The 24,798-nt window shown below is 43.0% G+C and overlaps 1 long non-coding RNA gene across 1 annotated transcript in view; it reads left to right on the top strand.

Moving 5' to 3' along the window:
- Positions 1–24,461, top strand: part of LOC146789625 (uncharacterized) — a 59,530-nt gene extending 35,069 nt beyond the window's left edge. Inside the window, exon 4 of the long non-coding RNA XR_014969837.1 lies at positions 23,624–24,461. This is a non-coding gene — a long non-coding RNA (uncharacterized LOC146789625). The remainder of the gene's footprint in view (positions 1–23,623) is intronic.
- The last annotated feature ends 337 nt before the right edge of the window (positions 24,462–24,798 follow it).

The following is a 24,798-nucleotide window of genomic DNA, read 5'->3' as shown; positions in this document are numbered from 1 at the left end:
GAGTTGTTGCCAGCACCAGCTACTCCCTGAGGGCTGTCTTACACTCACCCCACAAACAGCCAGCACAGGAGTCACTGGATTAGTGGGCCTCCCATCACATCCTGCCGAACCAAGTATTGACTCTTTTCACCCTGCACTGTCACAGGTGATCAAGTATATGCACTCTGACCTTGGATGATGACACCCCTCCGAGAACCGGACACACCCGCCCAGAGGCAGTACAATGCAGCCCACATACGCACCAGGGGCATCGTTGAACACACATTTGGCGTGTTAAAGTCACGCTTCAGGTGCCTGGATGGCACAGGTAGAAAGCTCCTGTACCGCCCGGACATTGTATACAAGATGATCGTTGTATGTTGTGTGTTGCGCAACATCGGTGTTCGCACCAATGCCCCATGGATCCCAGTTTCAGAGGTACCGGACGATGATGGTGACGATGAGGCAGGTGGCCCACATCCCACTGCAGCTGCGGCAGGAATGGCCCATAGGAACTTCATCATTGACACTTACTTCTCATGAGCACGTCACATTGTGGCCGTCCATGGCAATCATGGGTCAATACAAGATGTCCAAATGCACTGCATGTGTGATTAAAACATATTTGCAGGTTACAGGTTATACTTGTACATTGTCATGTTACATTTTCCTGTGGTTTCAGATGTGATTTGCCATGTTGTGCACATTTGCTGAACCAGTTGTGTCCTGTGTTCTGTTGTGGAGGTGTTGCTGTTTGTACCGGGATGTTGTCAATGTCGAGGTGCACTTATGCCTATGTGCGTATGCTGCACAGTGGGCAAGTCGCTCCTGCGGCTCTGATTTGTCTGCCACTGGTCTCTTTCATGCCGTGTGCCTGTTGGTTCTGTTCTTCCACATGCTTGGATGTTGTGGGGTACATGTTGTCCTCTGCAGTCGGTCAGGGTGCATCCGTGGCACTCCGCAGTTGATGTATTTTTTCTGTGGCATTTTCCATATGCTGTTCTTGTGCTTTTTCCCGCATTACGCGTGAGTATTGCTGCCCTCGCGCTGGTTGTCACTGTTTTCTTATCGCGCTTTGGCCCATTGCAGGTTTTTTTGTGTTGTGGTTTGGGTTTTTATCTCCATCAAGGTGGTTGTATCGCGGACATTGTCAGCGGTTTCGCCAGACTATCGCATGGTACAGCCTTGTTGTGAATTCCACGTTGACACAGGTTTATTTCCCCGCAATAGGCTACGATGTGTAAAGTTGAGTTAACATTTTTTGGTGATGTTTAGCACATGTTCTTGTGAATATATCCCACGGTGTGAGTTTTCCAAGACCCCAGTTATGGCAGCCGTAGAGCAGCTAATCTGCAGTACATGCAGAAGGGCACTGAAGGGCCACAAACTAGGGAATGTAATTGGCACTTGTGACACTATCTTTTGGTTTATACGCAAACGGTACAAGAGCCGCCCCAACATGTGATTGCATGATTGACAGTTCAATGGTAACCTGAACTATACTTAAAGGTTATCAAGACATGTTGTTTCACACCGTGATTTATATGTAACATAAAACGAATAAGTTCTCCTTTCTTGGAACACCGCGTAGCTTGGTAACTGAGCAGCTGAGAGAGAATGCCACAGAAGCGGTCCAATTTCCTTTTATTTTTAGTTGTACAGTTTTATATGCGGATGTGATCCTTGGATAACAATCCATGCATTAAGTCGTACGAACCCTACGGAAGAGGAAGTAAGGGTGTGGAATTCAGGGTCCTGGCACGCTGGGCTGTAGTCTTCCCCCTTGCAGGCAGCTAACAAGAGGAGTTATTGTGCAAAACCAGAAAATCAAGGCCTGAAAACTAGTTGTGTAGCAAACAAATGTTCACCATTTACAGGACACCCTTATCCAATTGCCAAGCATATTGTGCAAAGTGCCCGTATTGAAAATATCAAATATCATCTTGCAGCCCTGGGAAACAGACACTCCCCATGAACGGCTGTGAAATTAATTCAGGAGCTGTGTACCATTGTTCTTACACTAATTCAAAACACACCTGCAAGGGCTTCCTCCATGCCTCTGACTCACACAACTTCCTTTAAATAAACAAAATGTAATAATGGGATAATTACCCTTTCTTCCTTTTAAAAGAGGGGACCGTGTATACAAAGCTTGCTGCAGTGTCCCAGGGAAAGATTAGCAGGAAAGATGCATACATACAAAGGAATGTAGTTGGAAGGCGGTCACAGCCAGGCGTGCATTACTTAGCAGTGGGTTGGATTTTCCGTGTAAATATCACAAGTAGAGCTGAACAGAACAGATTGTTTTGCGATGTTGTTTTCTGAAATCACCTATTCACCTCGGTAAGAATGCATGAACTGTGAAGCACGGATCCTGGCTGAGAACAGGGAATTTAAAAGAAGGACCCCTTCTTCTTGGCAAAACAATTTCTTTTTTGTGCTCTAATTGTAAGAGTCTTTCAATTGCACCAATCATCCATGTCTTACAAGGAAGCTCCCCTCATTTGTGTTATTTAGCTGACAAGCAGTCATACTAGAAGCAACATCTATGGGAAGATAAGCAATGCCAGGGAGTTTACACTGTAATCCCCAGCCTTTAATAAAAAGAGAGGCTTTTGTAATTCACCTATTATTCTAGTAGCTGACAACAAACCCCTGGCGCCTCTTTCAGGGTAATGGGAAGGAGAAAAAGACTAGAATGGTTGTTTAGAAGTGGTACACATCTAAACACCGGGGAGGGGAGGGGGAGCCAATCGTGGCATTTCAGAAGCTTTGATTTTGCATAAGGAGTATTTACTGCCACTTTCGCCTCTGAGTAAATGATGTTCGCCATGAGTGCCACATGCTGCAGGCTCGGCGCTAGATCATTTAACAAAATTCCATTTTATCTGCCCTACTCTAAAGGGACATTGGGACTTAAAAGATGGAGTGTTCATTTCACTTCGAGGTTTTACGGCAGGAGCAGCTCAGCCATAAAAGGGGCCTGCTTGATGTTTGCCACGTAAACGTGATATGTAAATGAATTTAGCAAAGCCAATGAATGTACTCTCTTTATACGCTTGTGAAATACAGAAAACTATGTTGCTCCTCTCCCTAGCCTATTACAGCATACTACTGCTCACCCTTTACAAGATTAAGCGGGACAATAGCTTGACACACTGCAATATTTATGCAGGCAATTTTCTCGATAATGGCCGTCCTGTGCATTGTTGTGTTTCGCTCCCGCCTGTTACTTGGGAGAAGAAACTGTATTTCTTATTTTCTGTGTGAAATGTTTATTTGAAGTCAGACTGGCACACTCTTAGGGCCATATTAGACTAAGTGCGCGCGGTGTGGTTTTCCTCAACCATCCGGTCGAGTGTGACTGGAAGGAAGCTGTGCAGCGCAGCCAATTATAAAATATGCCGCCTCAGTGCGTGCACTCAATCTGCCTGTTGCATGCTGAGTCAGAGGTGTAGCAAGTGTAGTGACACCGGGTGCCAGAGCCCTGAGAGACCAATTGAGCCGTGGCAATTGCTTCATTTGGCGACCCGAATAGCAGTGAACTGTTCCATTTTCCTTGCTTACACCAGGGGTCATGGCATCTTTACTATGCTACTGGGTGATGTACCAGTGTGCTCATTACGAGTGACCCTGTAATTGGTGTGCTATCTTTTGCACATGATAAAATCAGTCTCAGTTGAGTTAGAATGTATGGGGTGCGGTAAACCCCACTAAATTCCGATTTTTTGAGGAATCAATGGATTATCATTTTGGTGCTTACCACAACAAAATCCTCATGTTCCACAGAATACCAGCCATTTCTCACAGATAATTTTTGGCAAGTTTAACCTGCTAATATTTTTTATTTATTACAAAACTTATAATTGCAATATGTGGGGTAACAGTAGATACCGCACATGTTGTATTTTACCAGGCTGCTAGTAGTGAGACCCTAACAGCAGAAGTTACCTACACAAGAGAAAGAGGTTTGTTTGGAAGGTGTCCATCCCGCACAAATGTCCTTCGGTCAGCACAGCATATACAAAAGCACCATACAATAACTGGTGCACGAAGTAGATCAGTGACTGGTATCACAGAAGTGGTCTCTTTTCCCTGTTACGTCATCAAGAGTGTTACTGGTGCACGTAATATGCAGTCCATTAGAGCGTAGGCTGTTACATGCCGGTGACACCGTAAATATCTAATTTTTGACGAATCTCAATTGTATAGACAACACAACAGTCACATTGTGTCTTGTTTATGATTTATCTGAAATTCAATTATTCATATATTTTAGGCATTTTTACCAACACTCAGTGTTGCATTGTTCATAAACCAATACTCGTTTCCCCTATAGAGGCATGAGTTGCCAAAGGCTTTCTCTAGGCTGTGAATAGACTCAAGTATACAATTAGAAAACAAAATCATAGTACTAACCTTAGGTGAGGGAAGTACTTTTCCTCACATAAGTCCATATTAGTTCACTCGCGTTTTTAGGTCAACGAAATCGTGTTTTATTTGTACACATGGTCAGTTACTTTTAAAATTTTGGACATTTCATGAAACTTCGGTTGTCAGTTGTCTGTAAGCTTCATTATATCCACTGACAGGTGGGACTTCAAGTTTTGTGAAACATCTGTTGCACTTCTGACTGTGTAAAAGCTACAAAGTGTTCTGTTTGATAGTTCATCAGCATCAATCACTGGTCTAATAGGTAAATAGAGGGAGATTGCGGGGCATATTTACTAGCGGGCGATAAAAAATTATCGCAGCTTTTGCGGCCGTTTATGGCCGCAAAGCGGCGATAATTTTATCGCCTAATTAGCAAGGCCACGCTAACGCGTGAAACCTTGCTTTAGCGTGGGGATTCCTAATGCCCAGCTTTGCATCTCTAATGAGATGCAAAGTGGGCGTTTCTGACCTAACATGATAGGAGAAATGTCGCTAAGCGACATTTCTCCTATCATCAAGCCCCACGCTATGAAGCATAGCATCAGGAAAAGTAGCGATAACCTCTGTTATCGCTACTTTCCTTACGCCTGCTTCAGGACTGACTTAGCCATGATATCCTATGGTAGGTGGATATCATGGCTAAGTTTGAGAGTCCCTATTAACAAGCTAACGCCACATTGCATGAGATTATCGCTGGGTTTCCAGCGATAATCTCACGTTAGGCAGTTAGCGTGAGGATTTTTATCGCTGAGGAGATAAGCGTTGCTAATAGCACGCTATCTCAGCGATAAAAATCCACGTTACCCGCCGATAATTATCCTCACGCTAAGAGTGCTGAGTGATAATTATCGCCGGGTGTTGCTGATATGCCCCTAAATTTGGCTGTGATGAGCAACGGACCTCAGGATAAATAATAAACCATATTTGTAATGCACAAACATATCACCCCTTAAGGTTTCAAGGCACTGGGCGCTGTCAGGGAGATTAACTGAGCTATTGCCCAGAGTCACATGATGCGGAGCCAAGCTGCCGCCAGCGCCAGGAAATCGAGCCATGATCCCTGCTCTCCGGAGTCAGCCTCTCTGGCCGCTGTGCCACACCCACCTAGAATAGGTTCATGGACTGGTGTAGCAGAATGGCAGATTGGACAAGTACTTATTGATTCCTTCTGTAGGGGAATGTCATAGAGCAGTCTTTATACATCCATGTAGGTCATCCCAAGTGAATATAGGCAATTTGAAGATGACATCAAATTTACTATGTGCATTTTGGCATTCACTAGAACAGAAATATTGCATTCCTTGTGGTGTCTGTGCTAACACACGCAAAACTTTTACCTGGCTTGTGAAATCAGAGGCACAACTCCAAACCCACTGAGTAATGATTAATTTACATGTACAAGCCTGATAGACCTAGTCTCCTAAGTGAATACTGGAGGGATGACAAATAAAAGATAATTAGAATGATGAGCAAATTTCATAGGGGCAATATTATTTATGTAAAGTGTTACAGAAGAGCTAGAGTTTTACCCAGATTAAGCAAGAATTTACATGTATGTTGGCAGCAAATCCATTAGTGGCTTTCCAGAAGGCTTTCAATCTGAGAAATATTCTACGTACATGAGAGTTTGAGGACTCGCGAAAAAAGAAACCATCACATTTGAAAGGCTGAAGGATTTTTTATCTTCTCAAAAAATCACATACAGTGATAAGATTCATGATTATGTGCCCTTACTAGCAGATATGCATTGACCAGCAGTGGAACAATCAATTACCTAATTTCAATACATGACAACCCCATAGTTGTAGAAAATACCTGTAAACCAACGCTACGAGGTGCTGGGAAAATACTAAGGTGCATGGTAATTACCAGATGCTGCATTGCCACCCCATTATAGGCTTTGACATGAGGAATTACCAAATAAATCAGTGTTTGCGTCGCAATATATAGATATGTTCCCCCAAAGGCAGGTAGACTGGGAGGACTAATTCTGAAAGCAAGTTTTTAAATCCAGTTATTGATTTTGGCAAATATGAGGGAGCAAATGAGGGATGGCGCAGTGTATGAGGGCCACCCCACCACCAGGCTTGTGCCCTCTGTCTTGTCTGAGTATGCTATACCCAGGGCAGATGGCAGCTGCCATGTCAGAGGTAGAGGTAAATTGAGATGGGTTTCCGTAAGGAATAGCATATCAGGGGGGCAAATCATATCACTTACTTTCCTGGGCATGTTTAGCTGAGAGCATCTATTTAGAAAAAGACATACGAGACTGGCCAAGCTCAAATCTTTGGCATCCAAGTGGATTCCAGATGTATTAGAGTCAGGGGGTAACTAAATGAGGAAAAAGAGACCTCTCTTTGTTAGAAGGGGGTGATGGATAAGGGGAAATTACAAGAGAAGCATCAGTTAGGGCAAGTGAAAGTACAATTCACAAAGTAGCAGGAGGTGCTGGTCCATCACAGAGATGGTGGTCCCTGGTTCTGGTTGTGGAGGAAAGTGGCAAAGTATCTGAGTGTCTTACCTTACTCTGCGATGTGGGCGCATCCCTGGTGCAGACTGGCATGGACAGATGCAGCAGGGCTTACCTTTGGCATTCCTGATGAGCGAGCCACTCTTTTAAGAGCCCCAGAGGAGGAAGACTTACGCAATGTATTGGAGAGGGTGACAGTAGCAGAAACCAGGCTCTTTGAGGTGGAGGATGTGATACATGACTTCAATAAAAAAGGGGTGGACGAGCTGCACAAGACCAACACAGACATTGTGTGACACCTGGAGGATGCAGAAAATCAAGCAGCCAGAATTATTCTCAGCTTTGTTGCATTTCCGGAGGGGTCGAGGTTACCAACACCAATGAGTTCTTGACCAAGTGCTGCTGAAAACCTTCCTTTCAGACAAGTTCTCCAGGTGCTTTTCAGTCGACTGGCACTCAGGTGCCTAGACTCAAAACCTCCTTCAGGGGTCTTGCCTCGACCCATAATAGTTTCTTAACTTTTTGAATAGAGACACATCCTTTGCGAGGCCCGTCACAAGGGTAGCTTACACCACAGCAATTCCAAAATTATAGTGTCCCCCAACTATAGTCGAGAGGTCCAGCATCAGCACCGCACATTTGACTCAGTAAAAACAAAATTACAAAAAGGTGTTGGAGAGTTTGCGAAGCATCCCAGACAGAATAACTGGATTGTCCCCTCATTAAATAATTATGGGAAGGGCTATGAGGTAGCCTACGTCCCAGCAAATCAGCTTGTGGATATTACTGGTGACTTGGTACTCGATTATTGTAAAGGATTGGCTGATGTGGTGTGTCCTGTGTCTCACCAGGTTGGAGAAGCCGCAACTACAGTACAACAGGAACAGTACCACGACCTGTGTGATTAGGTGACTGGGTACTGGTAAAGAATTATGTGCGAAAATCCTGCCTGCAACATCGTTGGTGTGAGCCTTATCAAATGATCCTTGTAACCACAACTGCAGTGAAATGTGGTGGTCTGCCTAACTAGGTGCATGCCGCCCACACTCGTTGAGTCCCAAGTCCCCTTGAATGAGTAGGATCTGTAATAGGCAAACCGGTGGTGACAGAGAGACGTCCTATTCAGATCAATCACAAAGTAGAGGGGGCGATCGCTAATGGGTCTCGAAACACTGGTTCAGACGACAGTCAAGGAGAGTTGGTCCGGGTTGGTAAAGAGGCTCAGACAGTAGGGGTTCTAACTAAGCGAAGTATTGACCCAAATAATGTGAACATTGTATCAGAAAAACGAGTGAGAAAGGGAGATCGTTGGCCCAGAAAATCTGAAAGTTTGAGACACATTCTGACCGCAGGAATAATACCTTCAACTATGATTGAAGTCTCGAGTCAATCTGAGCAAAGTGACACAGACGGAGAGGAAACTGCAGTGCGCAGATCAAAAAGAGTGAGCATACCAAGTCACACATATACTGCTCTAGAGTGGACTTATTTGGCAGCTGCAAACGACTAGGAAAAATAATATTACGCTTTCTGCTTCAAAGATTGCAACTCACAAAAACCACCTTGAAGGAACTGTTGTAAAGGTGCTAGAGAAGTATCGGTCGAAAAGAACATTGAAGGGACAAGGAAAAAAAGTGTGTGACTGTACACTGAAAAAAATACTCCTGTCAACCCTTACTATACAAAGCATAGTATAAAAAGCAAATGAGTACCTCTAGGTTTGAGTTGGGAGATCCTAATCCGTTTTCACTAAAGCATAGACGTATATGTGCTTGCTTCTTAAATGCTTTTATTGTAATATTTGTCTTGTTATTGATAATACTAAACCTACCTAATTATGTTTATCCTCATTCTAACCCTCACGTTACTGCTAGTACTGAAACATTAAAGATTCAAGAAAAAGTCGATGTGACTAATGAATTAACACACACGGATTTACATCGCGATCAGTGTATTAATGATTTCTCACCAAACGTGTTTACTAAACTCCTCTATGAGTACATAGACACTATGGATGCGAGAGACTATTATGTGTGCATACAATAACCTTCTTCTGTGGCTGAGGGAGTGACCTATTAACACTTAGCTCTAACTTATCACATTTCTTGTAGTGCACTAACAAGTTTATTCTATTGTAAAGGGCAATTTCAATATTACTATTCTAATTATGATTTATTCTTTTCAAAAGTTCCAGTCAAGAAAAATCAAAATGTAGTACCAGACGCACGGAATGCTGAAATAATGGCAGAATATTTCCAACGTACCTTGACCATAGATACGGTATATGCGTATCAACATAAGCTGACATTGTGTAGAAAAGGATTTTATAAATTCAGTAGAAGATCGACTCGGGGAGATAAAAAGGAAATCTAAATCACAAATAAGGTTACCCCCATGGGCCCACAGGGAGGTTGCATTGAAAAGAGGGGGGACACATGCAGCTATGGCTATGGATTGGCAACATTGAGGTAAGTTGTGCATATTGAGATGCAAATAAATTATAACAATACATTTGTTGGTTCCAGTGAATGTGATCATACCTTCTTACTTGTAGGAGGTTGGGGAACATATTTAGCAGGAGCAGATCCTGTATTTTCAAGAGTCTATTGTGTTTGTGCAAGATTTGCTTATTACAGGTTATCAAAACAATGGTATATATTTTGTTATATGGGAATCATTTTTCCCTAACTTTATCATGTAAATTTAAACAGTGGAACCAATGAGGAAGGACACACACATTCAAGAAGAGGTATTAGTGCTGCTGAAATTTAACTGAGGGCAAACTTGGACCGCTCAGCTTTGCTTTGGTTTGTATGATTGATAACTGAACCTCAAAATGTATTCTGTTTCTCTCCACAAAGGATTTTCCAGCTGTCTATTAATGTTCTGTTTAGTGCTGTGAAGCAACCTGCAATAATAATCATTTTATTAAATCTAAATTGAAATGTTATTTTCTTGACTTGATCCATGCAAAAGGAGGTTTTAGGTAAATGTTTTTCATGAGTTATCTTTCTCGATTTTGTCTCTTTCTTTTGGTCATATTTCTTGTCTCAAGGCATTTGTATCTGTGTCTGAGAAAGTGTCTAGATTTGGTTTGAGGTAATTATTATTTTATTCCATGTCCTCATAGAATAATTGTTGAAGTCTTTTAGTATTCCAGTCCCTGTCAGCTGAACAAAAAGATCCATCGGAGGAAGATAGTTTATGAAAATCAGAGAAAATATTAAGTCTACTGAGTGACAGAGGGTTTGATAATGAGATGGGACTAGTGAGATAAAGTTGTTTATAGGGTAAAGATAAATATTTGACACACTTTGTACTGCATCACTAGAACACACCCCATGCTTAAAAAGAAGCTGATCTGAAAATTGGGCTTTCTCATACACCACTCCTAAAGTGTGGTAATTTCCACCACACATCAGAGCCTCTTCATTTTTTCTAGAGTTCCACAAGAATCTGAAGTTCTGGTTCTTTGGAAAGCCCCACTCTAGTCTTGGCTGGGCCAATACACGTGCTCAACTCCACAATACCCCTGGTGATAGTGCACTGTACAAATACATACAAAATAGCATAAGATTACAAAAAATATGATTGTTTTTATTGTCAATTCATATTTAAAGACAATACCCAGGTATGTCTACTTGTTTACAACTAGCAATTTTTCAGGGGTGCTGAGCCAAATGGTGTGGTGGCTCGGTGGGAGTCAACTTTCCATAGGCCTGTATTTAATTGTGTGGTCGCAGGTTTGTATCCCAGCTGGTCCACTTAGCCTTACCTTCTTCCACATTCCATAAAATGAGCACCGTTAATTTACATAATTATAAATATTTGCCACCAGTAGTAAGAGGCTCTGATTAAGTGAGGGTGTGCTTTACGCATGATTTTGTTACAACACATGATCACTTTGTTTTTACTGAATATCATCACTTGTCATTTTCCCGTTGACCATGAAATTATTCTTCATACAATAATTCACCAATGCATCTTGTTAACCATCCAGGCGAAGTCCAATCGCGAACAACCACACCAGAGGCGTAAATTAAAGAATCATTGCACTCCTGTGAGACATTGGCTGGAAATTCTTTCTCACCCTTTATAGATTATGGTAGACATGGCAGGTAGATATTAAACAGTCAAAGAATATCCCTCACCCTATAACATCTTCACTTCTTTTCTAAAAGTTACTTACATACAATGGCATGGTGGATTCAATAACCATATGAGTTCTGTATTTGCTCTAGCCAATGCAAACGTTATGAATGACTGGTATGTGGAGGACTTTGTGAGGAAGGCAACAGTTAAATATATTACTTCTAATATTACTTTATGATATAATTATAACATTATTTTAATCTGAAGTGAAGAGGAGTATTTTTTCATATAAGGCACTTTTATAATGCTTAAAGCTAGATAAAAGAAACAATTACATGGTACAGTAAATATATCTTAAGATGACAAATATTAGAAGGATAGAAAAGACAGGAAATTAGATTCAGCACATGACAATGATGGAAAGAGACCAAGAGCAAACTCATGTTTATAGTAATATACATGCAAAATCTATAATTTATTAAGTATTGTTAGAACTGGGGGTCTCTAGTTGGGAGAGGTAGGTACCTTTGACCAAATAGGGACCCTTGCTTCTAAGTCAGAGAAAGGGGATTACACTACTGGATAACCCCTGCTCACCCCCTTGGTAGCTTGGCACGAGCAGACAGGCTTATCTCAGAGGCAGTGTATTAAGCATTTGTGAACACATACAGTAATACAGTGAAACACTACAGATGGACACCACACAGGTTTTATAAAAATAAGTATTCTTTATATAGACTTAACACAAGACCACAAACGACAAAAATCCCCAATAATGTACTCAAAATTGACTTAAAGATGGTAGAATTAGCTTAGTTCAAGTTGTTGGTAAATGCGACACAGTTCTCACAAAAGTACCTGGATGCGTAACGAAAAATCAACAAAAGGCTCGCAGCGTTGGAGATGCGTCGGTTCCTTGCTTCGGAGGAGACGATGCGTCATGCCTCAATGCTTGTGCAGAGTAGGGGATGCGTCTTGATCCTTACTGGAGAGGAGGTGATGCGTAGATTCTCGTGCTGCAGCCTGGTTGCGATGCGGCAAGATGGTGCCTCGATGCGATGCGACAATCCGGTGCGATGCGATAAGATGGCGCCCTTGATGCAACGACGTTGAGACGATGCTACACGCCCTGGCAGCCTTGCGGCGACTCTTTACCTTGGAGCCACGACAGGCCCTGCAACACGCTTCTCCGTTGATGCGACGGCGACCCTCACAGTTGTGATGCGCTTCTCCGGTGATGCAACAGCAGACAGCTGCGACGAAGCCACGCTTGTGGGAGATGCGGCAGCTGCACGCATCTCCGGCGATGCGATGACTACAGCTGCGGCGGCGACACGCTTTTTCTCATTGCGTTGCGCTTCCAGCTCCCAGCGTCACGCAGGCTTCTGCAGATAGGATTTCCAGCAAGGAAATTCAGAGGGGAGCTGGTGGTGAAGTCTGTTGTCCCTGAGACTTCAGCAGGAGGCAAGCACAAGTTCAAGCCCTTGAAGAAATATTCTGCAAGATGATGAAGTACACACAAAGTTCCTTCTCCTCTCCTTGGCACTGAAGACACCACTGTAGACAAACCCAGCAAACAGCAGACTGGCAGGGGCACAGTCCACTCCTACAGCTTCCTTTGGTTCTTCTCCTTGGCATAGGTTTCTTCTTGTTGTTCCAGAAGTTATCTAAAGTCTTGGGGTCTGGGTCCCCATGTTTATACTACTTTTCTCTTTGATCTCTGAAGGCAGAGGCCTTTACCTAGTCCAAAGCAGTTCTGGTTAGTCCTGGAGCACTTTATTTACCTGACTCCTTCTTTCCTTTCAGAGTGCAGGGCAGAGACATCAGACACACCACAGGAGGTGGAGCCAGCATTGTGGAGGGATGGCACAGCCCAATTCAGGTCCCAGGTGCAACTCCTCCCACCGATCTGCATACAGATCTTCCTATTCAGCCCTGTGCTGACTCACCCTCACCCCTGGAATCCCCAGCCCCTGTCACTCACAGAACCAGACCCACAATACACAACCTAGCAGAGGCAGGCTTGGACAGGTAAGCAAGAAAATACCTACTTTCTAAAAGTGGTATTTTCAAACACAGAATGTAAAAACCAACTTTACTAAAAGATGTATTTTATCATTCTGAGTTCAGGCACACTAAATTCGAATTTCTACCATGTTCCCTGAGTCAGTTAGGATTATAAGATGTAATAATCAAACTGCCCATTCTGGCATATGGGGACCAGTTAGCCTTGCAATAGTGAAAAACGACGATGGCTGTAAATCGCTATCAGGACATGCCACACACACCAGGGCATGTCCTACCTTATACTTACAATGCACCCTGCCCTTGGGCCTACAATAGGGGTGTCTGACATGAAGAAAAGGGAAGGTTTAGGGACTGGCAAGTGGGAGCACATGGTCAGTCAGCATGGCAGTACCAGACAGCACATAGGCTCTGCAATGGCAGACCTGAGACACACTTTACAAGCTGCTTCTGTGGGTGGCACAACCAGTGCTGCAAGCCCACCAGCAGCATTTGATTTACGAGCCCTGGGCACACATGGTGTACTGTACTAGGGTCTGACAAGTAAATCAAATAACCCAATCATGGAGTCACTAATCAATACATCAATTTAAAATAGGGAGCACTTGCACTGTGGCACTGAATGGCAGTGGCACAGTGCCCAAAGCATCTAACCAGCAAAAACATATCAAAAACAGAGGAGGTAATCAGAAAAAATGGAAGGGAGACTCACGCCAATGGTACCAGGTCTAATACCTATATATTATAGGGCTACTGTCACTCTACTCCAGCTAGAAAAGGGATAGTAGGAAACAAGACCAAAAGTGTAAAATCCCATCTACTGCATCAACTCGAGAAACTCAAGGCAAATGGAACCAATTGGGATAGTGCAATCAGCTCACTGATAATACTGTAGTTGAACAACAGGTAACTAGGACTCTAAAGGTAAGAAAGTACCAGGACTGAAACACAACAAAGGGCAATAACACCAAACTCCACATGATAACACCAGTCCTTCTACTCCTCCTCACTATGCAAGATGTAACAAGTGAAAAGATGCTGAGATCTTACCAAAACGTGGTGATGTCCAGAATCACTGCCATCAGCCAAAAATACCTGCTTCTTGCCATAAACCCATGTTTCACCGTCCCTTTCACTGGGAACTGCATCCATAGCCAAGATAAAATCAACCAGCCACTCCAAGCTGACAAATAGCAGATGCTCTCTGGCCAATTCAGTCGTCATACACCGGCCGAGGAATAATTGTGAAAAACAAATGAAGGAGTCTACACTATAGGACTGGGAGAATCCTTCATTATTCTGAACCCCTGACTCTGACATGGCATTGACCTCGACTGCACCATCTTCATCCCCACTTGTTCACCAAATCATGGCGTACACCCCACCATGGGGACAAACCGGAAGTGGAGAGCGTAACTGACTAAACAGACATGCCCTTGCTGCTGTGTCCACTTTAACCCTATTTTCTGTTCACATTTAAAAGCAGTGAGCCAGAATTATAGAAGTCCTTACATTCAGTTGACTGACATACAGCAATTCTGAAAGAAACTACTCAAATTGGGGTGGCAAAGTGTAGGGCGTCTTATGTGAAAATTCCATACCCAAAATTATTTTTAACATCTCAGGATTGGAGTTAATATGCTAATAGCATAGCACAAGTCATTCCATTGCAAGGTGCCCAACTTTCACTCAATTTGTGCAACATTTTACCTGGAAAAACTCAGGAGGACAAAAATCCTAATGATGTGCAATTGCAACCGAGTGGAAAATTTGGAACAAACAGTAGTTTGTGCCTGACTCAAAATTTACTTATCACTAAGGCATGAAATATCGAAATTAGAGGAAGCATTACAGAAAGAACTGGAATTTATATACTCGGAGATTTCATCCCAACAAAATTATCAATGGCATGCAATATGTAGAGAAGATAAACCGCTGAAGATATTGTGCAGATAATAATATATTTCTACAAAAATGCATAGAAATGTGTCAGATTCTTAAAGCTGACTACAATAAAAAAAAATTGCATATAATGTTGATCAAGATGAAAAAATAGTAGAGAATATCTGTCGATCAACAAACAGTGGAATGGATACTAAGGGCCTCACTATGCTTCATGTGGTAATCTGTATGGGGCGCATAACTAGCCCCATTGCGATAAGGAGATTAATAGGCACTCCGCAGCCCCGGTATGCACCACCCACGCGCTTTGGTGCCGAAAGTAGAGGGAAACTCCTGGGCAAAATGGAGGTTAGTGGGGTTATTGGGTGCAGATTACCGGGTTCCCGCTGTAATTCCTCATTATTAACTGAGGGTGTTTTTGCAATCCCAGGTAATACATGTGGAATTACTGATGCCCGGGTATGGGTGATTCCGGGAGGCGGAGCCGCTTCTGTGGGATACCCTAGCAGTGCCTATACTGAGGCATTCATAATGGGGTGACGAGTCCGCAAGAGCTCTCTTGTGTTGTCACCCTCTGAAGTAAACAGCAAAACAGCAAGAAGTATAAAATGTGTCCCGAAGAGTCTCTGGCACATACTTATGTTGGATGAGGAGCTGAAACGTGCATGATTGTCCCGAAATGACATTGTCACGCGGTAAACATTTTAAATACCTACTCTGTTCGAGCTGCAGATACAAGTGCCAATAAGGGGTATACATTGGCTGCCGGTCAAACCAATTATTTCTTTTAAAAATATGGGCAGCTGTTGATCTGTGAATGTTGTGTAAATAAATGATGGTGAACAACTTGGCTATCGTGAACATAAGATGAGATACTTCAGTTAAAATGTTAATGCATCTAATTCTGTAATCTCTATATTACGATGAATAAAGCAATTAATTACTAAATTGTAGGTATAAGGGTGGTATCACTATTTTTCCACAATTGTTTATGTCACCTGAGTTCTGATGTCCCAGTGCCTGCTGCCAGTGCCAACAGACAGTGAAAAGCTGCTCACTGAGCAATGACCAAAATACCAGTTTAACCACTCAAATACATTTTTTACTTCATATAAACATTTGTTGTCACACAGTTCATTCGGTGACTGATAAGGAAACAATTGCGACCTTCTGTTTATTTAGTGCACTGATGGATGTCCAGAATAATAGAACAGCAATATCACGTCATACCCCATGAAACAACGCCTTGGATATACATGATGGGAACCGGGGATAATTCAGCCACTGTGCTATTTATTATATACGAAAAGAGGAGAAGAGATTAATATAAAAGAAGTGGTGTAAGAAATTGGGTTACTGGTTGCTCAAGCATGAATCACAATCCTTGTCAGAGTGAGGCACAAGCAAACCCTTAATTGTTCTGTGCTCAACCCTCTGGTAGCTTGGCACAGAGCAGTCAGGCTTAACTCAGAGGCAATATGTAAAGTATTTATGCAGCACTAAAGTGAAAACATCACATAAGAATATTCCCACACCAAGTTAGAAACATGGAGTCAATTTTAACAATTAAACCAAAACCAAAATGACAAAAATCTAATGAGTACAATTGGAGATATGCAAGTTTAAACATGTCAGTGAAAATAGCACCAAAAAAGACCAAAGAGCCAACTATGGATAGATATCTTGCTGCACCAGACTGGGACAAATTCAAATGTTCAGCCTGACCGCAATAGAGCCCAGGTCGGCTCAGGGACCCACCTAGACCCACTAAACAAGAGTATCTTAAATCCTGGTTGCGGAGGTTTGTGGAGTCCTGCGTTGAGGATGCATCGTGCAGCTGAAGTGGTGCATTGGTTCCAAGGAATTGTGAAGCTGCGGTACAAGGTCCTGAATCATCATCAAGGATTCTGTTGATAAGAGCTTGCCAGCAGTGAGGATGCACCAAGGAACCGAGGCAATGCGTTGGTTTCAAGGATTTGTGAGGATGTGATCGGAGGTCCTGACTCATCATTAGGGATCCTGTTAGCAAGAGGCTTGCGATAAATGGGCCTGCATTCGGGATGCATTGTGCAGTGGTGATATGGGGTCCCGCACTTATCCCAGAGATCATTAGTATAACACTGTGTTTTCATAGTAAGGGTAGACTTAGAATGATTTGTTATTCGCTATTGCAAGGCGTTTCATTGAGTACAGTTTATTAAGTGTGCTAATCACACTATTGACTTGCATATGTCTCCAAATTGCAGCACAGTTTCTTCATGATAGAGCACGCTGGTTTCAACAAATATTATAAGCTTTCTTCATGTCTCTTCCCTTTTATTGTGGGCCCCTTTGAATGAGAGAACGAAAGATGGTGACCTGTTACCTCAACTCCTGAGAGAGTTCAGAGTATTGTCTTCTGCAGTGCTAATTTATCTGTCTTTCTGGAAGGTCAGGTAGGCAGATAAAGGACTATGAGTTAGTCTGGATTTGGGCCCATAGGTACTGATGTGGTATGGCGACTGAGTCCATACATGCTGACATCCTGTGATCCCAGGCATTATGCTGTTTCTAAGCAGAATCCCTGCAGCAGGGCACCACCAATGTTTGGTCTGGTACATATTCACGGGCTTACTGAGTAGTGCTTGTGCATGTCCACAATACCCTAACACTACTTACCGGACTTCCATGGGGTTCGGGATTGCTCCTCCAAGGTGTCAAGGGACTATCTTATTCTGTTTGTTTTTCAATCTTGAAAGTTTAAAAGGACAGAACGCATTTTTGTGTTGCACTTTGTTTTCCGTGCTGGTATACAATGGCAGCACCACCACCTATTGCTATTCCGGTAAATTGCAGAACTATAGTCCTTTCACACGTAACGCAACATAGACTTACTAATGCGGATGGCCCTTTTATCTTTCTAGTGGAAGCGGATGCTGCTTATCGCTTCAAAGTCTTTTCCTCTTGGGTCGATTTTCTGGCTGTGGATGGTTAGTAAATACATTTCGTACATACACTACACCTCAACCAGAAGCACAATACAGACTGTATGCGCTCATGGAGATACCTTTGTCTTATTGGGTGCATCATACCTGGTTCCTAGGTGCCCTTCCACATGTAGTAATACCTGCTCACATTGGTCCCCTTAGCTGTATTCACACCATTTCCTGATATGGCTAATCAGAATCTTGTACAAACATGAGGCTTATACCATTGTTTAGTGGCTCTCTACAGATGCTTATATCAATATATTGTGTGTACCTTGTTGGAGCAATAAGCAAGAATTGTCCTTCAAGGGCAAGCCCAGGTGCCCACAGTGCCTTTAATTAGTCATGTCATTGTTCATTCATTTATAAACAAAAGCACATTAATTGTGAGGAAATTCCATTTTGGATAGCCCAAAAAGTCAACCAGATGGAATCTGTGTTTCCCCTCACTGGACCGCAAGACAAGCACAGATTCTTAACAATGGGCTTATCCCACAAATGGTTCATACCATAGGAGATTTATTTAAAGAGTTTTATATAGCGCTGGCTAGACTCGAAGGTATCCAAGCGCTTTACTTAAGGTTCCACATAGTTGCAAACTTACATCAGTTACAAGTTACCAATAATACCAGTAAAAACATTTAAGGAGCATAGAAGAAAAGGAAAGTGGAGTGAGAAGGGTAAGGGGGTAAGGGGAAAAGGGGTAGGGCATAGATACGATGGAGAGACGAAGGGAAAGTCTGCCCAAGGTCCGGCTGGAAAGGTGATAGCCGAGGGGGAATCCGCAGCCCATCTCCTCTTCAGCTACCAGAGAGCTCCACCGGACATCGGTCAGATAGCTAGGTCTCAACAGAAAAACATTAAAGGGATTGAAGGCAAGAAGAAGGGCGCGTAGAGGGGGAAGGGGGTACGTTGAAGGGGTAGGAGGGAGATAAGACAGAGAGATGAAGGAACGTTTGCCCAAAATCCGGCTGGGTAGGTGACGGCCGAGGGGGGATCCACAGCCCATCTCCTCTTCAGCTAACAGGTAGCTCCACCGGGCATCGGTCAAATGTCAGGGTCTCCACGGTCGAGGGAAAGTTCAAAGAGTAAATGTCCTAGCAGGAGTGCAGGATCAAGGTCAGGTGAGGGATGTGGATAAGATCAGGTCGATGACCAGTTCTAATTGTCCAGGAGTGGTGGAGCATCGTGGAGAGACCAACTGAGGCGGCCATCTTGAGGTCAGGCAGGGGGGTTTTGACCTTGGTGTTAAGTTAAGTCGATCCCCAAAAAGTCTCCATGACTCAAAAGCATAGGGGGTGCAATCAATGCAGTGAGGCGGCAGGAGGACAGGGCCAGTGTCCGCATGTCTTCAGAGGGGGTGAGTGATGCCTCCAGAGTCAAACTCGCATAGTCAGGGAGCAAATCTGGGTCCTAGTTATAGGTCTGGACAGTAGATACAATTTCCATTCTATTACATGGCATTTACGCCATAGATGCAAAACAGGGGGATTCCTTTATGGTGTTGCTAAGACCCCAGGCGCCAATCTACTGCAGGCGCCATTTTGGAACTAGGCGCATTTCTTAAGAGACACTTCAAACAAACATCTTTGCCCAAAAGATCTAGATGAGGGGATGGACAGGAGCCCCCAGCCTCCCAGGGTCACCCTCGGGACACCCGGTGCTCCCAGGGATGAGATGAACTGGGCACTACCATATTGCAGAATCAATCTAGAGCGTAGCCAAATGGAGATGATGTGACCCGACAGAAATTGGTCTTGCTATGAAGCGCTCCTCAGGAAAAGTAGGCACAGTATCTCAGGCTCTGCTCTCACGTCTGCAACACAGCGCTCGGCACCCCCAGAAGGCATAAACTGATTCACATTGTCATCGCATGGCTGCCATGTTAGAGTCAGGCACTCACATCAGAAAATTGTCCGGAGAACGGCCCCACTCCGAAATGCTTCAAAATACTCTAGGCAGTCTTCCCGATCAGCGGCCCCATTGAGCGTACCAGCTCCTCGCGTACGTAAACACATCAAAGAAGCCGGCAAGTCAGACCCCACAATACACACGTAGCTGCCATTTTAGGGTCAGGCCACAGAATTAGAAGTTCGACGCAAAGTCCATATTTTGGTTAAATACCTCATCGGATGGTGTAAGCTGATGAATCCTCATGGCTCCGGTGTGTAGTTAGGCAACCCGGATCTTAGAATAGACTGTAGGGATCTCCGAGTGCGAACTGCTCGGAATCCGCCATTTTTTGTCCATGGGTCTCCAATCATGGCAGAATTAACTACGATATTTCCGCACAAAATCGCTGACCATACTCAGCAATAATGACACCCTCAGGAGCAGCGCTCCAACAGGGAACGAATCCTGGTATTCTAACGAGCCGACGATTCCATAGTCTCCGAAATCCTTGCGTTTCTTCCCCGCCAGGAACGAGAGCACTGTTTTGTGTGTCTAGGGGGCTTGAAGCTCCGTCCCTCAGATGGAGATTGCAACACTTGGGGTTCACCAATGATTATATGATTAGCCACAGCACTCCACAGATGTCAGTCTTGCCAAATGTATTAAAACAAATACAGAACGAACACAGGGCAGATGCTGGCCTGGATTGGGGAATGAAACTAATGGGAAATGTTCCCGTAGTATCGGCAAAGATTCTGTCTAACATTAAAAGTGAAGCAGCATCTCTGGCTATACGCCAGTGGCTCGCAGCGGTTACACAAGCCAACCATAAACGTGAGCTGCCTATTATTATTACTAATGTTTACACATCCTTAGGATGCACCACACATAAAACCACTGTATGAATTAATTCATCTTGATTTTTCCACTTCACTTTGGACATCAGACCTCAGTGTCACACTCAGATCCTTACAATCTGACTTAATAGCCACATGTCACCTAAATACGTGTGTAAATAAAACAAAACTAGTCATCCGGGTTGTACCAGGAGCAATTGGATTTACCTATACCACTTTTAATGAAGGTGAAACAGTGCCAATGGCATACAAATTGCATCTATATTCCAGTGCAGAAATGCGTTTTGTTTGCACTGAAAAAATACTGACTGCTGTGCAAATTGCTATCCTTAAAGAACAGCCGCTTGCAAAAGGGAAACTCATTATTGTTGTCACTCCTTCCTCATAATTATAATTTGAATAACATAGGGTCGTCTGTTATTGATAACATGCAAAGTGGCATGTAGATGTTGTATCATGGGCAAAGTCAGCTTAGATCTATCATGCAGTTTAGCTGGATTCTACAAACCCTTAAAAATGGGCATGTACGCTGGCGTTACCTAAATTCCTGCCACCTGTTTTTGTTTTTTAATTCGACACGCCGGCTCCCATGAACATAGACCTGTTAATGGGTGCATTAGCTACCCATTTTCAAAGTTGTTCTAGTAACTATGGCTTCTTCAGAATGAGAGCTATGAGCCATTTCTCTCGGAGGACACGAGTGCAATGTCACATGGAATACTAACTACTGGCTCTAGTAACAAGGATGTGGGTTTCCCGGATAACTTTCTCATCAGCTAGGCTAGCTTGAATGCAGTATCGCACTGAGCACAGGAGCCACGTCTGGGCATACCCTTCCCACGTGAAACAAAAAAAGGAAAAAGAACAGATGATGGACAAACTGCTGGACAAATCAAACATTAACACCCAGTCACAGTGCTGGGTTTAATCCATCATTTATTTGCTTATCATACCACTCCAGTTTGGACTCAAATCAATCTTGAACCTGCTCCACATGGGAGCAGTCCAGCAGAAACTGCCAGGCCAGGTCCTCCGTGGACCAGAAGCAAGCATTGGGGACCGATTTCAGGGTATTACCCCTCATCATACAGGCTAGCTTGAATTCAGTGGCACAGTGAGCAGGGGACCTACCTCTGGGCATACCCTCCCCACATAGGGCAACAAAAAGAAAAGATGATGGACAGAATGCTGAACAAATCAAACATTTACCCCCAGTCACAGACATGGGTCCCATCCTCTTCATGCCACTGGAGCCAAGCAAGCCTGGCTGTAGATGGGTGATACCCCAAACCAGACCCAGCATGCTTGTTTCGGGCTGGACTGTTCCGTTGCCAAGTCAGGAGCCCCAAATTGAGTTTATGACAGCCTTTCCATGTCAGACAGGCTGACGCAGAAAGGCTGTTGGAAAGCGACATCTTAATCCTGTGGGCGGAAACGCTGTCCATAGGGGTGTAGATTACAGTTCAAAACCAACACGGATACTCAGTGAATTGCTTGGAACCGATTCAGAATGACCGCGTGGTTTACGTTCTGACCATGAACACAGTAATCTGGCAGTCGGAATGTAAACCGACCAAGTTGGTCGGAGGGATTTCGAATGTTGGGAGGAGGCTTTCCACCCCACATCATAGTAGGCCCTTTAAATCATCAAAGTAGTAAAACAATAAATCAGTATCCACACTGTGTCGTTAAATTCCATTATGTGAATTGAGAAAATAAGTTTATATAATGAGGATCATTTTTAAGATCAGTTAATAGATCCTGTTGACTTTTCACCGTGCTACTATGGTTTAGTACTTTAGAATTGCATGGTTCTAATCTGTTTTCCCAAGCACCAGATCACTTGCTTCATTTTTGACAATCCGCTTGTATCCTCTTTGTTCTTACATTTGTTTGCATACATTATTCCACATGACAACTCATAATTAATGATAACAAACTGAGTACCAAACTGTTTAGGAAGGCCACTTCCGGAAACAGTTTATTACATGCGAGTAGCTGTCACCCCAAGAATCTCATACGCAGCATTCCCTTTGGAGAACTATTAAGAGCTCGCAGGAATTGCAGCGATGAAGAAAAATATTTTACAGAAAAAACAGTTATGACCAAGAGATTTTTGGCTAGAGGATATGATAAAACTTTAGTTAAGGAAGCCTCAGAGAAAGTTGAGAAGTTGAACAGACAGGAGCTGTTATTCCCGGTTGACAATATAAAGAATAAGGATACTCAAGAACCTTTAAGGTACATTACCACTTTCAATAATCAGGCCTGGGAAGTGAGGAAAAGTCTCAAAAAGTTCTGGGAAATATTAAGAAACGATGTTGATTTGAAAGAGTATGTAGGAGAATATCCTTCACTTACCTTCAAGAAACCCAGATCACTAGGAGACATATTATGCAAAAGCATGTTGGTAGACAAGATAAAAAGTGACATTAAGGGATTTTTTACATGTAACAACTGTAAAGCTTGCAAATTCAGCAACAACTGCAAATCTATTAGACTTTCCAAAGATATATCACCCTTGGTCATACAAAAACATCTGAGTTGCAATACGGAGTGTGCAGTGTATGTGTTAAGATACCCCTGCAACAAATTTTATGTAGGAAGCACCATTCACAAATGCAAAATAAGAATACTAGAACACCGTAGGGCTATCACTAAGAATGATAAAACCTATCCGATTGCACGACACTTCAACAAGTTTCATGGCCAGAATCCAAATCTCCTTAGGTTCGTGGTTCTGGACCACATCCCTCCCAGGTGCAGAGGGGGTAACAGAACGAGGGAACTCAGGAGATTGGAATCAAAAACTATCATTAAATATAATACTATGGCCCCTGTAGGTTTAACTCTTGATGAGGAACTGTCTGTAAATTTGTGAAGTCATTAACATCTTATCTTGGTAATGTTCTCCTAAGTGTTTTTTAAACATTTTGTGTTAATTGTATGCGGTTTATGAACTGTTTATTGTTTTTGACAACAAGTCTCTTATCTATCTCTTTCAGGTGGCTTAATGGAACTAGGATAATTAACATGGAAAATTCTAAAAACCATTGAGTGCGTTGATGAGATTTGCTGACAAGGGTTGTACTCTGGTCATCTTTGTAGATTTTTTTGAATAAGGGGTCACAATATACTGCATTTTCAGTTTAACTTGTTTTCTTTTAAATTTCACTGGATATAAGACTATGCCCACTGGGGCTTGATTGTTGTTTCAGTATATACACAGAATTTTTTCAGCCGCAAGTTTTGTGGCTGCTGTGAGAACCTTCGCCAGAAAATAATTGCAGGTCTGTTGACCCTTACAACTGTAATTGGAATAATCATGATGTCTTAGAAACAGAACTCGCACTATGATTATGGCTTATGCACTTTAACCGAGTAAGGATTTCAACAGGTAAATGTATACCAGACTATGACGAACAGTGTTCAATTAGTACACAGGAGTGCAGTTCTCCACTTTTATATGCGTATAATGGATTTAGCCCACTGGGGCTCGAATTGTTTGTTGTTGCCTATGTAAAACAAGCGTGCCTAGCTGCACTCCAGTATCTGTTTGTTCATGCACAGGCGAGTTGATAAAGTTTCTTTTGTTTAAATCCAAACACGAAATACTACGAAATGGTGCAATAATGTAGCGCATTAACAATGATTAATTTTCCAAATTCTTTTGTTTATTTCAATCATACAATTAACCATCTGATTGTGAATTGATTTGTGAAAAATACGAGTTGTAGTATTTTTACTATGTCTATAGCATGTGACCGGCACTGGCACTTTAATAATGAGAAACAAACACAGTCTGTTGCCCGTGAGAAAGGAGTGCAAGTAAACTCCGAAACGCGTCGGACCTAGTGTTGAAATAAACACATTTTTGGATTGTGGCCACGGCTCCAGTGTCTGTTCTTTCGTCCCGTGAATGGGAAAGTGAGACGCAGTGGATTGATTGGTGTATTCGGGGGTGGCTACCCCTGCCGTGTGCCCGCCGTTCAAGTGGCTCGGGAACAGCCAACCTATTTTGGGATATATATGTATATATATATATCTTGCACCACACTCTTCGATTTGAAAAGTAACGCACGGACGCCTTGGAAAAATGCAGTTATGTAGGTTTATTGACTGCAAGAACGCAACGCGTTTCAGCTTTCGCCTTGGTCACGCTTGAAGCAAACTTCTGTGA

This window comes from Triturus cristatus, chromosome 10 (genome assembly GCF_964204655.1).
Source record: "Triturus cristatus chromosome 10, aTriCri1.1, whole genome shotgun sequence".
NCBI classification, from domain to species: domain Eukaryota; kingdom Metazoa; phylum Chordata; class Amphibia; order Caudata; family Salamandridae; genus Triturus; species Triturus cristatus.
Note: the sequence above shows the minus strand (reverse complement) of the source record. Positions and strands in the feature narration are given on the sequence as shown.